We start from the raw sequence: 14,778 nt of genomic DNA, 5'->3' as shown, positions 1-14,778 counted from the left end.
CTCTTCTAGTCCACAGTTCTCCACATACTTTAGAGTCCCTTTCACGAGTTTTTTCTTTTTTAGGTATCCAATAAGTCAGTTTTGTTGCTCTAGCAATGACGAGGTACAAGAAGACAGCTGCTCGACTAAAGGACCCATCACGCTTCCATAGTTACAAAGCCGAGGATAAATTTGAAGAATTTATAGAGCCTAAGAAGATTTTAGAGGAAAACGATTTTCAATTCCCTCAACAACCATCAGGAACAATCAACACAATCTATGCTGCTGTAGCAAAGAAAAGATGGCTAGATTTTTGCACTCACCCACGAGACCTTGTGCTCCCAATCACTAAGGAATTTTACTCCAATAAGTTACGGCAGGACCAATGCACAATAGTGGTAAGAAATGTTCAAGTCCCTTTCGATCCGAGGGTAATAAATGCTTTTTATAATTTACCATATGATATTGATTGTGAGTATTCAGAAATGGTTGAGAATATGACTGCTAAGAAGTGGAGTGATGTGCTTAAAATCCTTATGGTGGAGGGTAGTTCATGGTTGAATGAAGAAAGCAGAGGAGTGAATAGAATTGACTTGAAACCAGTAGCCAAAGTGTGGGGAAATTTTCTAAAATCTCGATTGATACCCACCACATACACCACCACCGTATCCCATGAAAATCTTACCTATTATATGCCATTTTCAAGGGTCTACCAATTGATGTGAGGAAAATTATAGAGAGGGAGATTAGAGAGTGTGCCATGAAAAATCACAAGACTACTGCTTTGTTGTTTCCTTCACTCATTACTAGGATTTGTCTGGTATTTCAGGTGAAAATATCAGCAAAAGATGAAAGCATTAAGAATGAATGAGCTCTTACTGCTCGAATTGTTAAAAGAATTGCTAGGGAAACTACTGCTGCAGCAACACTAGATTATGTTGTTGTGACCAGAGCAATGAATATTACTGGCATTGAGATGAAGCTGCAAGAATTAAGTGACACCATCAATGAATGTGTACACGCATAGAAAGAACAAAATCAAAGATTCAGAAATTATTTAATGCACCTTGAAAACCATAGACATTAGTTTGCAGTCTACATGAAGAAAAAGAACAAAGACTTCCATGACTCCTTGTTGTAGCCGTTTAATTTCCAAACATTAATAAGGGATGCTCCAGTAGCTGAGGCAACATCAGAGAGTGAAGAAGAATTAAAATCTGAAAAAGACCCACCACCAGCAGAGGAAAAGAAAGAGAAGAAGGAAAAAGAATAAGAAGAAATAGAGGAGGAACATAGTACAGAAGACGAATCAGCAACGCAGAAGGATGAGGCACCTCCAGTAGTACCTCATAAACGTAGAAAGAAGCACATCATAAAAGTTGACGAAGATGAGACATAGGATGGGTAGGATGATGAACCCCCGATTACAGTATTTCTAAGTAAAGGCAAACAAAAAGTTCTGACTGATGGAGAATCAGACAATGATCAAGATGATATTGATGCAGAAATTAAAGCAGCTGATACCAGGGCTACAAAAACTGACGAAGCAAATAAGAGTTTCCTTGATATTATTGCTAAAATCACATCTGGGGAAATTGCTACAGTAAGCACTACTCAGCAACCTCCCATCAAATCTCTTAGCCGAACTCTTAGGGCATCCAACAAGCGTAAAAAGGCACAACCCTCCGTATATGCTGCAACAATGCAAACATCAGAAGAATTAGAAACTAAGAAAGCAAAGTCTGATCAGCCCACACAACAAGAAGTTGCTAGGTACCCCATCAACCAGTCTAGCCTTATACCGTTGTTGTGAGTTATTTCAGTTTTCAACTTGTAAACCCATTTGTTCTTCAGTGCCTCTTTTGCCTTAGGAAGCTTTACTAAGTTATAAGTGTGGTTTTCATTCAATAATTTCATCTCCTCTTGCATGGCTTTAACCCATTCACTTTTATGCTGGTGAAACATGACTTCTTCAAAATATTATAGCTCCCATTCATCTGTAAGCATCATATACTCATGTGGAGGATATCTGGTGGAAGGTCACCGTTCTCTAGTAAATCTTCTCAATTCAGGCTCAATTGGTGGTGCAGGTGGTTCTGGAGGTGCCTGGTCAACTAGTTCTGCTGGACCATCATTACTATCCTCTCCAGCTCCTCCATGATCATTATGAACTATAGATGGAGAAACTAAAGTTGGAATAATAGGAATCTTTAGAGATGACTGAGACTCATCACTATTCTCTGCATCACTAACTATTTGATCTTCGAGGAACACAACATGTTTACTTCTGATAAATTTTCTTGGCACTGGATCCCATAATCTGTACCCAAATTCGTCATGCCCATAGCCTAAGAAAATGCATTCTTTGGCTTTGTCATCAAGCTTTGATCTTTTATCCTTATAAATGTGAATATATGCTCTATAACCAAACACTCTCAAGTATTTATAAGAAACATATATTTTAGTCCAAACTCTCTCAGGTACATCACCATCAATGGAGCTGAAGGAGAAAAGTTAATCAAGTCAACTACAGAACGCATAGTCTCTGCCCAGAAGGATTTATAAAGCTTGGCATCAGAAGGCATACACCTGGCCCTTTTTTCAATTGTTCTGTTCATCCTTTCTGCAATACCATTCTACTGTGGGGTTTTTGGTACAGTATTCTCAAGTTTAATTCTATGGGATCTGCAATACTGGTCAAATGGCCTTCTATACTCACCACCATTATCTACCCTGACGCATTTTAATTTTCTTCTCATCTCTCTCTCAAAATAAGTATGGAAGAACTTAAATATATCAAGCACTTGATCTTTAGATTTCAAAGCAAAAGCCCACACCTTTGTAGAATAGTCATCAATAAAAGTCAGAAAATAAAGTGCACCTCCAATTAATCTACTTTACATCATGCAAAAATCAGTGTGAATCAAATCAAGGATTTACGACTTTTTAGATTGAGAAAACCTTTTAAAAGCTACTCTATGTGTTTTTCCAGCTAAGGAATAAGCAAAAGTCTTGAGGGATATATCTGAGAAGCTGGGTAGAAATCCTTTTATGGCAAGAGTTTCTAACCCCTTTTCACCAATGTGACCAAACCTTTTATACAATGTCTCAATGTCAGAATCTTTTATAGCCACATTCACATCTTCTTTCGTAATCTTGGCTTCTAACACATTGTTGGTTAATTTAACTCAATTGTTATTGATGTGATATGCAAATGTACACAACAAGTTATAAAGTGATGAATATTCAAGATCGTCTCTATAGGGACTGATGTTACTAGAAATACTACAGTAATCACGATAGTGCAAACTTCTTTTATTTAAAGAGAAATCTAATTGAAGTTGATTACTACCGAAATTCACAATTTTAATAAAATAAATGTACTAATAAAGTAAATTAGATGAATTACGTAAAGAAGAATTTAAAGAGAATGAGGTAGCTAAATGATCAAACTCTCTTCATGAGCAGAATTATTTTGCATCCTCAGCTGTCGCTTGTTGGACTTCTTATACCCTTAAGCACCCTAACAATGACCAGTTGTTATTTCACCTAAGGTATGACATTATGAACATACACCCCCTCTACCCTACAAGATGAATCCCTATATCTAGTTCTTCACAAATCTTAACTCAAGTGTGGCTATTTTGAGACTCACGTTAAACTCAATTTAGGAAACTTAAATTAAGATCAAGTATTACTCTAATAATTTCCACTAATATAGGTCTTTTTGCGGCTTTCTCTTAACTTGAACCATTAAATGAGAGGTCAACCGAAATAATGATTATAATATAAGCTATTAGAGCAAAATGCTACAACAATCTTTCAACAACTCATAAGAACAGTAAAAAACCCATTGCGATTGTTTGTCACTCAACTTCAATCAAATTTAGTTCATACTTTGGAAAAGAAAAACAAACAGCAAAGTATCAGCCATGAAATTCATCGATTCAATCAAAGAGTAAGAAAGGGACAAGTAAAGAACGATGAAAATTGAATCCAAATAGTTCTGCTGATCTCTTCACTGGTGCAAACTTGCTCTCCTTTGAATTCTGATTTTTCCTTCTTTTCCTCTTGATTTATTCGATGTTAATTCACCGCCTCCTTTACCATATGATGCTTGCTCCTTTTATAACTGAAAACTAGGGTAAACAAAAGCCTAAGGCGTGCATAAGTCAGATTAGGAAACTGCAGATCTCGATTCTGCAAGTATCCCGTGCTAAGTTTTCTCTGTCGTTGTTCCAGGATTGCTACAGCAATGGTTGCTACAGTAATGGCTACAGCACTACATTGTTCCAAATTTGTTTAAATTCTTTTGTAGCCATGTTCTTTTTCATTTTTGCAAGCCTATTGCATCAGCACTCCTTCAATGAGATATAAGCTTCTGGACACCTACAATTATGCACACAATTTAAGCACAAATTATTCTAAATTAAGTAAAATTTATTGAGACTAAAGTAAAATGAATGTTTATGCAAAATGTAACAAAAATACAATAGAAACACATCATTTACTCTCTAAGTAATATTGATTTAATTCTAGAATTGCCATAATAACTCTCATTTAATAGAGTTATCACACCCCCAAACTTAAACCATTACTTGTCTTTAAGTAATGACAATAATGCTAACACTTCAATCACCCAATCATGCAACAAATAGCTCAGCTTTATCATCAAAGTTGCAAGGATTCTTCCACCTTCAGATCACACTCTTAATCATGCAAAATAGCCATAGCAGTTCAGTTCTAGACTTAGGCTGCATTCTGTCCAAAATGTGTGTGTGCCACTTTGATCAAAGTCCAGAGGTGCTACAACAATACAGAGATATTGCATGTAATTCAGAGGTAGAACACAAATATATTCACACATGGGAGAGCATAATTCACAAATAAACATAAATTGTGCTTCAAAAAACAATATATAAATAAATATATATATATATATATATATATATATATATATATGATACCAGAAGAAAATAGGATCGAAGGATGGATGTGCTTTCTGAACAATTAATTAATAAGAAATTCGAATAAAATCAATGCTTGGAGTGGAATTGCTTTGTCAAATTTTAAATTAGGTTACCAACTTTAGATTAAATAGATTTTCTTTGGATCGCGGTTGGTCAGGTTATATATTTATTAAATTAGTATGTGGCGTTGTTAAACCAGATCGATGCAGAAGGGAATATGCCTTTGGACCCAGATCTGACTTAGAACAGATCAATAGCCCGCACGTTCGGGTTTCCAGCCGATATACCAACTTAATTTTGCTTTACCAAATAATAATTAAGTTCTTTAAACGCGGTTGTCAGATTTTAAACAATTTACCAAATCTTTATTAAATTCTTTAGCAAGCCTAGCAACACATACATCTAAAGGCTTGGGTACAAACACAGTACCAGATCCGGTTCCCGGAAATGGTGCTCTAAAGGAATGGAGGGAGAAGAAAAGATTTTACAACTGAGGATCGAGATCTGATCTCTTTGCCTCAGAGGAACGTATAATTTATATGGCAGATCTGATACAGATCAGTCTGCAGAGCATGCATAGAAAGCTTTAAAAGATTGAAATTTAAATGCTTTAAATGTAAATTGCGGAAATTTAAATGTTACATAAAAGTAAATTGCAGAAATTTAAATTGCTGAAATTTAAAGTGCGGAAATTAAATTGCTTTGAATAATTACATTTATTTCTTTTGATCTGACAGCTTTAAGAGATTACAAGAGAGATTCCAGAAAAATTCTGAAAACAAGGAACTTAGCCGATTAGTAAAATTCCTTGAATACAGAAAACTTCTTTTGTCTAGAGAGAGAGAGAGAGAGGGAGAGAAAAGAGAGAAGAGAGAAGAAGTTTAGAGAGAAGGGAGAGAAGAAGAGAAAATGAAAAACCTGAGGAGTCTAAGTCTTCCTCTCGGTTTTATATAAAAAATTTTAAACTGTTCACTGTAGCGGAGCTTTGAGTGCACAGTAATCTTTGGAAATTTGCATTGTTCACTGTAGCGGGGTTTTGAGCGCACAGTAACCTTTGGATCGTATCTTTGAATAGTAGAATCTTTGTACAAGGATTGAAATACTATACGGGTGAAGAGACATGTGCGCTCTCACTTGTGTCCAGGGGAACACCCGAAAAGGAAAATATGTTTTTTTTTTTAAGTAAATAATCAAATTATTATTTACAATGCTTTACCGGAGAGAAAATCCCGAAACAATCATCTTCATTTTCTTCTCCAAGAGAAATAAATGGCTCTTCATCTTCTTCTTCTTCGTCTTCAGAAGTGTCAGCTACTGAGGACTTTGATCTGGAAATGAGGAGTTGTTCCATGACTTTGAAATACTCATCTTCAGTTTTGGCGCTGGCCAAAAGGGATTGGGCTTTGGACTTTTGGGTTAGGAAGGTTTGTTGGGCTTTGGGGTCTTTAATGGTTTGAGGTAGAAAGCCTTTTGAACAAAGCCAATCTTTAATGAGGGGTTCTGTCAATTTGGTTTGTTCATCGAATTTTGACCACCACTTGACTTTGAAAGTTCTTTGTATGATGAGTTGTTTTTCTTGGGTATGAAATTTGAAATCCCACATCTATACCCATGGGAGGAAGAAATTTATACAAAAACAGAGGAAGGGAGAAAACCGTTTTTCTGAATCTGATGGGGTATAATGGGCTTTAAAAAGGTTTAGACAATGGTTTGCATTTGGAGTTAGGATTTGTGGTGTTGGGCCGAAATAATTCCACCATTGTTGGAACCAGTTAGGAAGACTTTGGACGGTTATTTTTGAATTGAAGAAAAATAACCATGAATGAGACTTTTTTGGGTTTTGTAAGAAAAATGTGTTAAACCAGGCTTTTTGGTAATCCCAATAGGAATAGGCCAAGCAGTGTGGTAGACGCATTTGGAAATTTGGAGGGAAGGTTTTAAATTTGTGGAGTTGGTCACCCCATTGGTTTGGGCTCAAGACTTTAAGAATAGTGGCCGTGGAATAGGCCGGCTCAGAATGGGTTTCACTGAGAAAGAAATGTTTGAATCTTACAGACTCGGTGGCTTCTAAAATGCTTTGATAGTAAGGCTGGGGTTTTGTTAAATCCCATGGTTTGAAAAATTAGCCTTTAGGAAAAAACTTTGAAATTGCTTGGAAATGATCAGTGTGGTAAAATCCATCTTCCATAGTTAAAACATTTTGAAAATGGGTTTTATCATACCAATCGGAGGTTTTCTTTGAAAGAGTTGGCTGGGAAAGAACAATCTGAGAAGACGAACTTTCACCAGAAAGAAAAACAGTTTGGCTTTGAGAAGAAGACTTTGTAATTTCTTTAGAAGTTGGTTTTTCTTCCTCAGGGATCTGAGAAAGGGCTTTAGATTTTGAAATGCCTTGTAAGGCAAGTATAAGCTCAGGGGACCTTGTAATGGATTCCATCCACTCTTTGACTTGTTGCTCAGAGGAGATGGATTTGTATTGGGTTTCTTGTTGTTCTCCAACCATTTCAATCCAGGATTTAATGGGCATGGCAGAAGAAAGTATTTTTTCTTTAGAGGGAGTAGTTTGGGATTCTATGGGGTTCTTTGTAGGTTCGGTATCTTTGAGAACACCTTTACCTTTGTTTTTCTTCGGCGGCATTATCTGTTTTGCAAAAATTCCCGAGTTAGAAAATCAGGAACAGAATTTGTATCTCCTTTAATATATTCAATATCAAAATCAAAAACACTTAAAATGGCTTGCCATCGTGCAAAAATTTGTTTTGATGCAATATTTTGAACATCTTTTTCCAAAACATGTTTTGCAGCTTTGCAATCAATTCTAAGTAGAAATTTTTGATTTAATAAATCACTTTGAAATTTTGTAATGCATAAAACAATGGAAAGCATTTCTTTTTTGATAGTAGAATAATTTTTCTGGCAATCATTCCAATGTGCAGAAACATATTGTACTATCTGTTCTTTATCAATTTCATTTTGCTTTAATATGCCTCCATAACCTAAATCAGATGCATCAGTTTCAACAATTTTAGGTAATGTAGGATTAGCAAGATATAAACATGGGATGCTTTTTACGGAATTCTTTATAAGCTTTACAACTTTGGTATGTTCATCTGTCCAAGGAACATGTTTTTTCTTTAATCTATCATGCAGAGGTTTAGACAACCTGTTGATGTTAGGGCAGAAATCAAGAACATAGTTTAAACTTCCTAGAAACCTTTGTAATTGAGTTTTGTCTAGGATTTTATCAGGAAACTTGTCTGCAAAGACAAGTGAACGCTCAATAGGGGTAATGGTCCCTTTGGAAATATGATGATCTAGGAACCTAATCTTTGTTTGAAACAAAGAGACTTTTGAACTGGAGATTGCTAGGCCAGCCTTTCTGGTAGCAAAATAAAAAGTCTTTAAATGTTTGAAATGTTGTTCGATGGTTTGAGAAAAAATCAGAACATCATCAATATAGACAATGCAAAATTCAGAATAAGGGTTATAAATATCATTCATAATTCTTTGAAATTCTGAAGGTGCATTCTTTAAACCAAAAGGCATGACTGTCCATTCATATTGACCAAATGGAACAGTAAAAGCAGTTTTGTAACGGTCTTTCGGATGAATTTGAATTTGCCAAAAACCTGACTTCATGTCAAATTTTGAAAATATGAAAGCAGAATGTAGTTTTTGGAGCAAATCCTTTTTATTAGGTATTGGGTACCTAATCCATTTTAGGGCTTTGTTAAGGGGTTTGTAATTTATAACCAATCTAGGGGTGCCTCTTTCAATTTCAGAATTTTTATTAACATAAAAAGCGGCACAAGACCATGGGGATCTTGGCTTTACAATGAGTCCTTTGGACTCCAAATCTTTGATTTCCTTTTTACAATGTTGTTCTAATTCCATATTCATTTGAATTGGACGGGCTTTAGTAGGAATTTATCTTTCATCAAAAGAATTTTCATAAGGTAAATCTACCAAGTGTTGTTTTCTGTTCCAAAAAGCAGAGGGTAGATCGGCACAAATTTCTTTTTCAATAAGAGTTTTGAAATCAGAAATTTTTCTTTTAATGAATTCACTTTGTAATTGGCTTTCAATTCTTTGTAAATCCAAATCCTTTTTTAAAAACATTAGTTCACACTGTTTTGATTTAAGTAAATTGTTTATTCGGTTTTGATAAACAGAACAAGCTTTAACAATATTTAAATTCCTTGTTTTAGGTTTTTCAATAAATGGAAAAACAAGTTTTTCATTTTTTGCTTTGAAGGATATACTATCATAATTGACAGTATAAGGTGTTATAAGATTTATAAAAGGAGTTCCCAAGATGATGGCATGATGAATATCATTTGTGAGAACAAAAGAAGTTCTAAATTCAAAACCATTGTTATGAATTGAAGCTTCAACTTTAGATTTTATATTGAGTTTTGAATTATTAGCGGCAGAAAGTCTTTCTTTAGTTTTCTCATGAAATCATTTGGGGACAATATCTTCCCTTATGCAATTTAAATCGGCTCCAGTGTCAAAAAGGTCAATGGCATCAATTGCAAAATCATAAAAAAAAATTAAAGTGATTTTAATTAAATATTTTCTCGTGGTGATTTGTTTTAAAACAAATAGAAAATCATTGGGAACAGATTCAATGTTTTCTAAACTTTGATCATTGTTATCACCATTATCAGAATTGGATTCATTATCTAAATTATCATGTAAATATTTTTGCAAAAGAAATTGGATAGTCTCAGAATCATTTTTTGTTTTTCTTTTAATTCTCTAATCTCAGTTTTAATGTCTTTAATTTCTTTCTGAAGATCTTGAATACTGGGGGTATTTTTCTTCGTTTTCTTTTTATTCAAAATCTCAGTAAGATCATAAGAGTTCTTTTTAACAATTGGAACTTTAGAAGTTTCAGCTTTATTAAAATCCAGAGTTTTTAAAAGCTTATCAAGATATTCTTTTTGAAGACTTGGATCGGAAATATACTTTACGAGTTCAAGAAAAGTTTCTTGGTCTTTAGTCAAAACATTGATTTTCTTAAAAAGGAATCTGTTTCAGATCCACTACTGCTAGATGCAGAGGTATCTGAGTGAAAAAGCTCATCGACCTGAAGTGGGTCACTATCTCCCGACATGGAAGACTCAGAGTCTGAAGACTCTACCATGAGAGGGGCAATTTTGGAAAGGACTTCATCATCTAGGCCAAGCTCCTGGAGCTTCTTGTTTATTCTGCAATATTTTGCAGTATGGCCTTTTATGCCACACTTATGACATATGGCTTCTTTGTAATTGAAAGGAGTAAAAGGGGTCTTTGGTTTGGCTCTAAAGTTTTTCTTTTTAGAGAAATTGGGTTTTTTATAAGGCCTCGAAGGTTTCTTATAAAAAGATTCTCTAAACTTTTGGAATGGTTTCTTATGGCTTTTGGATTTGTAATGTTTTCTGTGAGGTCTTGAAGAACATTCACCATTACAATCCTTGGAAGTAGAGGTTTTAAAGGGGTCATAGTTGAATTGTTTACAAAAACCGCCTAATTCTTGCTTAGACTTCTTAAGCTCCCATTTAAGCCGTTTTTGTAATTTCAAATCTTGGCAGACCTTTAACCCTTCTTTATTTACAAAGCTGACTAGCTCACCATAAGTAAGATCGTCATGGGGAATGCGATTGTCATAAAGGCTTTAATAGAATTCCTAACCTTTTCACCTAAAAGGGTAGGTAATCCTGCTAAGAATTTTTCTTTCCAAGTAGTATGATTTGCATCATCTCTAAGAAAGAGTCTGGTGAAGAAAGTAGTTTTGTAGGTTTGGAATTCACTAAGTTTCCTACATCTTAGATTGTGTAGTAACTCAGCATTTTTGTCTCTAAGGTGAGAAGGGTCACCTATGAAATGGAGAGAAATAGCAACAATTACGGTTGCTACTGCATCCTGAATAGGGTTATTGAATTCATCAAAGATGGGGGTGCCATCTTGATCTCTTTGGATAGAATTAAGGATATCTAATTGTTGCTCATTGGTGAGAAGATGATCCTACCATCCTTTAAGTTGACTAGTAAAACCGGCAATAAGGATTTCTGCAATGGCCTTGTCAGAAGTTCCTGATTGGGTTTTATAGGCATTGGCTGCCATGGTCATTTGTTGCAACAATCCTAGTATGTTGTATTCCGACATTCCATCAATATTCCATTCATAGACAGAGGATGCATTATACCGAGATTGGTTTAATGCACTAGGCCTATTGTCTATGGTCAAATCCGGAGGAGACTTGACTGTGGGAAGGGCTAATTCCAATGGATTTTGTTGGCTTTAGGAATAAAATCATCTTTAGAGGCTTCTAAGTCTGAGGAGGCTATAGAAGTTTAGTCATCATGTTCTAGTACTCCAATCTTGCTAGATTGAGGAGTATCAGGAGCTATTTGAGCTTTACTAGATGAAGATGAAGCTGCTTCAATCCTATCTAGTTGTTCTCTAATGGCTTTACCAAAATCTGATTTTGACTCTTGAGCAAGCTTTTGGCTAGTTTTCGAAACCTGAAAAGGTTTGAAAATAAGGTTTTTAAGCTTTTTGTCAGAATCTGATTTTGATGGAACAGGAGAAACAGAGGAGATGGCTATGGTTGACTTTTGGAATTGGTTTTCTATCCTAGTCAACTGTTTTCCAATGGTATTTAAGTTAGTATTGCAGAAATTATTCTGTTGGATAATACTGCTCAAATTGGCATCAGAATCATTTGGTTTTGGGATTTTGTAAGGTGAGGCTCTAATTTGGACAGGAGGTTCACCGTGATCAACAGTTATACTCCGAAGAGGTGGGTGCTCAGATTCTATGGTTCTATCACTATCAGAAAGTTTCCACTCAGGAATTTTCTTTCTAATAGTTACAGGGTTCGATTCTTTAAAGGGATTGAAAATGTTGTTCTCAGAAGAATATATTTCGAACCAATCAAAAAACAATATATGAACTTGATGTAAGTTTACAAATTCATAATAAACTTGTTGGATTTTTTTTCTTTGATTTAAAAAATATTTAAAAAACCAAATTCTTTTTTCTTTATTCTTTTTTGAATAAAAATCATCATGAAGAAGATTTTTGTCAAGTTCAAAATTCTTTTCAATAACATTTATAACATTTTCTGTGACCGCAGAGAATGTAGGGGAAGTTGGAGGAGAAGGTTCATTCTCATCATGCTTTTGTTCATGTTGACTGCTAGTATAAATAGGATGAAGAATATTTGTAGTATAGTCAACAGAACGTATGGAGGAACTAGGTACATCTGAAGTAGAGAACCTAGGCTGACTTTGGAAAAAAAGATTTATGACCGAAGGGATTTTTGTGAATTTCCTTTCTAATGTAGGAATGCTTGAGCACGACTCTTTATCAGAAAATCTGGTCGAGTTAGATCTTCTGAAAGATAGTTTGACTCTACCATCAGAATACTGAGTCACATTTCGCAACTCTGTATTAGGCTCAAGTTGTTTCGGAATTGCTGGTGGAGCAGCTCCTTCAAGAATCCATTCCTCTGGAAGATTAATATCTTTCCATTGGATTGATTTCGGAATAACAGTATTTGCTCTAGACAAATCAGTCTGCAAGAGAAGAGTCTCATCTCTTTTTGACTGGAATCTATGTTGCGTACTGAATGCTGAAATCATTGCTTTATAAGAGATTTTAAAAATCAGTGCAACTGGGACAGACCCTTTAATCATATTATAATTATGGGTTTTGATTTGTAAAATCATGCTTTTCAAAATATTTTTGTCTTTAAGAGAAATTGTTATGTTTGGATAACAATCAAAAGAAATCGGACCTTTACATAGACTAGATTCGATGCTACTTAGCAAGGAATCATCAAAAGAGATGAATCGACCATCTCTAAGGACAGCAAGGATAGAGGTATCCAAGCCCTCTTTTGTAAGAGGCTTTATTCCGACCTGGATAAGACCGATGTGGACATAATTAAATTTCTTTTCCTTTAATTTCTTTAATGAACTTTTCTAAAAACAGGTGAATTGTTTCAAAAGGTTCTGAAATAGTAATATCACGTTCTTCAGTTTTTATAACATAATCATTTTTCAAAATATCGAGCTTTTTTGTTTTGTAAATCTTTTCTTTGGAAATTTTCCCAACAATCAATTGCTTTATCAAAGTTCTCAATAATGAATTCTTCTGAACTCACAACATGCTTTGAATCACTAGTCTTCCCGGAAGAAGAGCTAGAAAAGGATGATGCTCTACAGAGCAGAGGATCCATGAAGAAAGAACTTATGGTCAATCTAAGGTCTTGAATGAATGGCTACATGTATGGTTTTACAGCCCTAAGCGGAAATCCTATCCTGAAACGGGACTTACTACCAGTAAAAATTCACCACACAAACAGAAATTAAACAAAACACAAGTCTTTAAACACAAGAACTCTGAACTGCTTTACACTATCCTCCCCTTGGCTCTGATACCAGAAGGCTGGCCTAGCAATCTCCAGTTCAAAATTCTCTTTATTTCAAAGGGACAATCGCATTCCCTATGACGATCTTACTTATGGTGAGCTAGTCAACTTTGTCAACAAAGAAGGGTTAAAGGTCTGCCAAGATTTGAAATTACAAAAACGGCTTAAATGGGAGCTTAAGAAGTCTAAGCAAGAATTAGGTGGTTTTTGTAAACAATTCAACTATGACCCCTTTAAAACCTCTACTTCCAAGGATTGTAATGGTGAATGTTCTTCAAGACCTCACAGAAAACATTACAAATCCAAAAGCCATAAGAAACCATTCCAAATGTTTAGAGAATCTTTTTATAAGAAACCTTCGAGGCCTTATAAAAAACCCATAAGGGAGTAAATATATATATATATATTTACTCCCTTCAATACAACATTGAGCTTTCATGTGAATGCCTATCACTTGTAATGATGACACCCAATTACTTACTCAATGTACATGTCAGAGTTGCTGTAGCCATGTTCATAACATAGTCTTATCTAAAGATATCTTTAACTCAAGGCTGAACATGAGGCTCATGAACAGACATGGCTACTCAATTGAACAGACATAGGACTTTTTTTTTCTTTTTTTTTTCAATTGCTACAACAATGCTGATAACTCTTGTTGCTTTTTAACTCAAGTCTGCATATGGGGCACGTACTCAGCCGTAGTTACTCAACCATTTAAGCCATTGGAACAGACTTTAATAAGCACAGTTCAATACACACATTTCCCCTAAACTTGAGATATTTTCTACTCTTTGCAGTTTTCTTGATTCTGCTGCAGCAGTCTCATGAATCTCAACCAAAGTCTAAGTGTCGGGACATAATTTCAACCTCCATCTATAACTATCCCTACTGGGTATTCTCATACATACTGAGTAACACTCAATTTATCTTTATTAGGCTTTCAAATCCATACACAAGCAGTAGATACAGAGCTTCACTTCACAAACAACACCACAACACATGCAATGCACTCAATAACACACTATATGATAGCACAACCCCCCCAAACTTGAAAGGTGTTGTGTCCTCACAAGCACACAAAACAAAAAAAACATAAACCAGATATGCATACACTAAATAAAAGGACATGCAAAATAAATAAGAAAATTAAAACTAAATGAAGAAAAAGTTGTTGCATGAAGAAGTAAAATAAACTAGCGGGTAGTGGTACTCCTTTAGTGCTAGAAATACTGGTGCAATAAATTATAACCAATTCACTGCTTTTTGGAGGCGCTCCACAGTCGGTCCTTAGGAGATTCTTGCGGTGAGGTAGCTGGCAATGACTTTTTCTTTCTCTGCGATGGGCTAGTGGGAGGAGTTGCAGTGGGTGCAGCTGGCTGGGACGAAACAGATATGGTCCTCTTT

Source organism: Citrus sinensis, chromosome 3 (assembly GCF_022201045.2).
Source record: "Citrus sinensis cultivar Valencia sweet orange chromosome 3, DVS_A1.0, whole genome shotgun sequence".
Lineage (NCBI taxonomy): Eukaryota > Viridiplantae > Streptophyta > Magnoliopsida > Sapindales > Rutaceae > Citrus > Citrus sinensis.
This window is presented reverse-complemented; position numbering follows the sequence as displayed.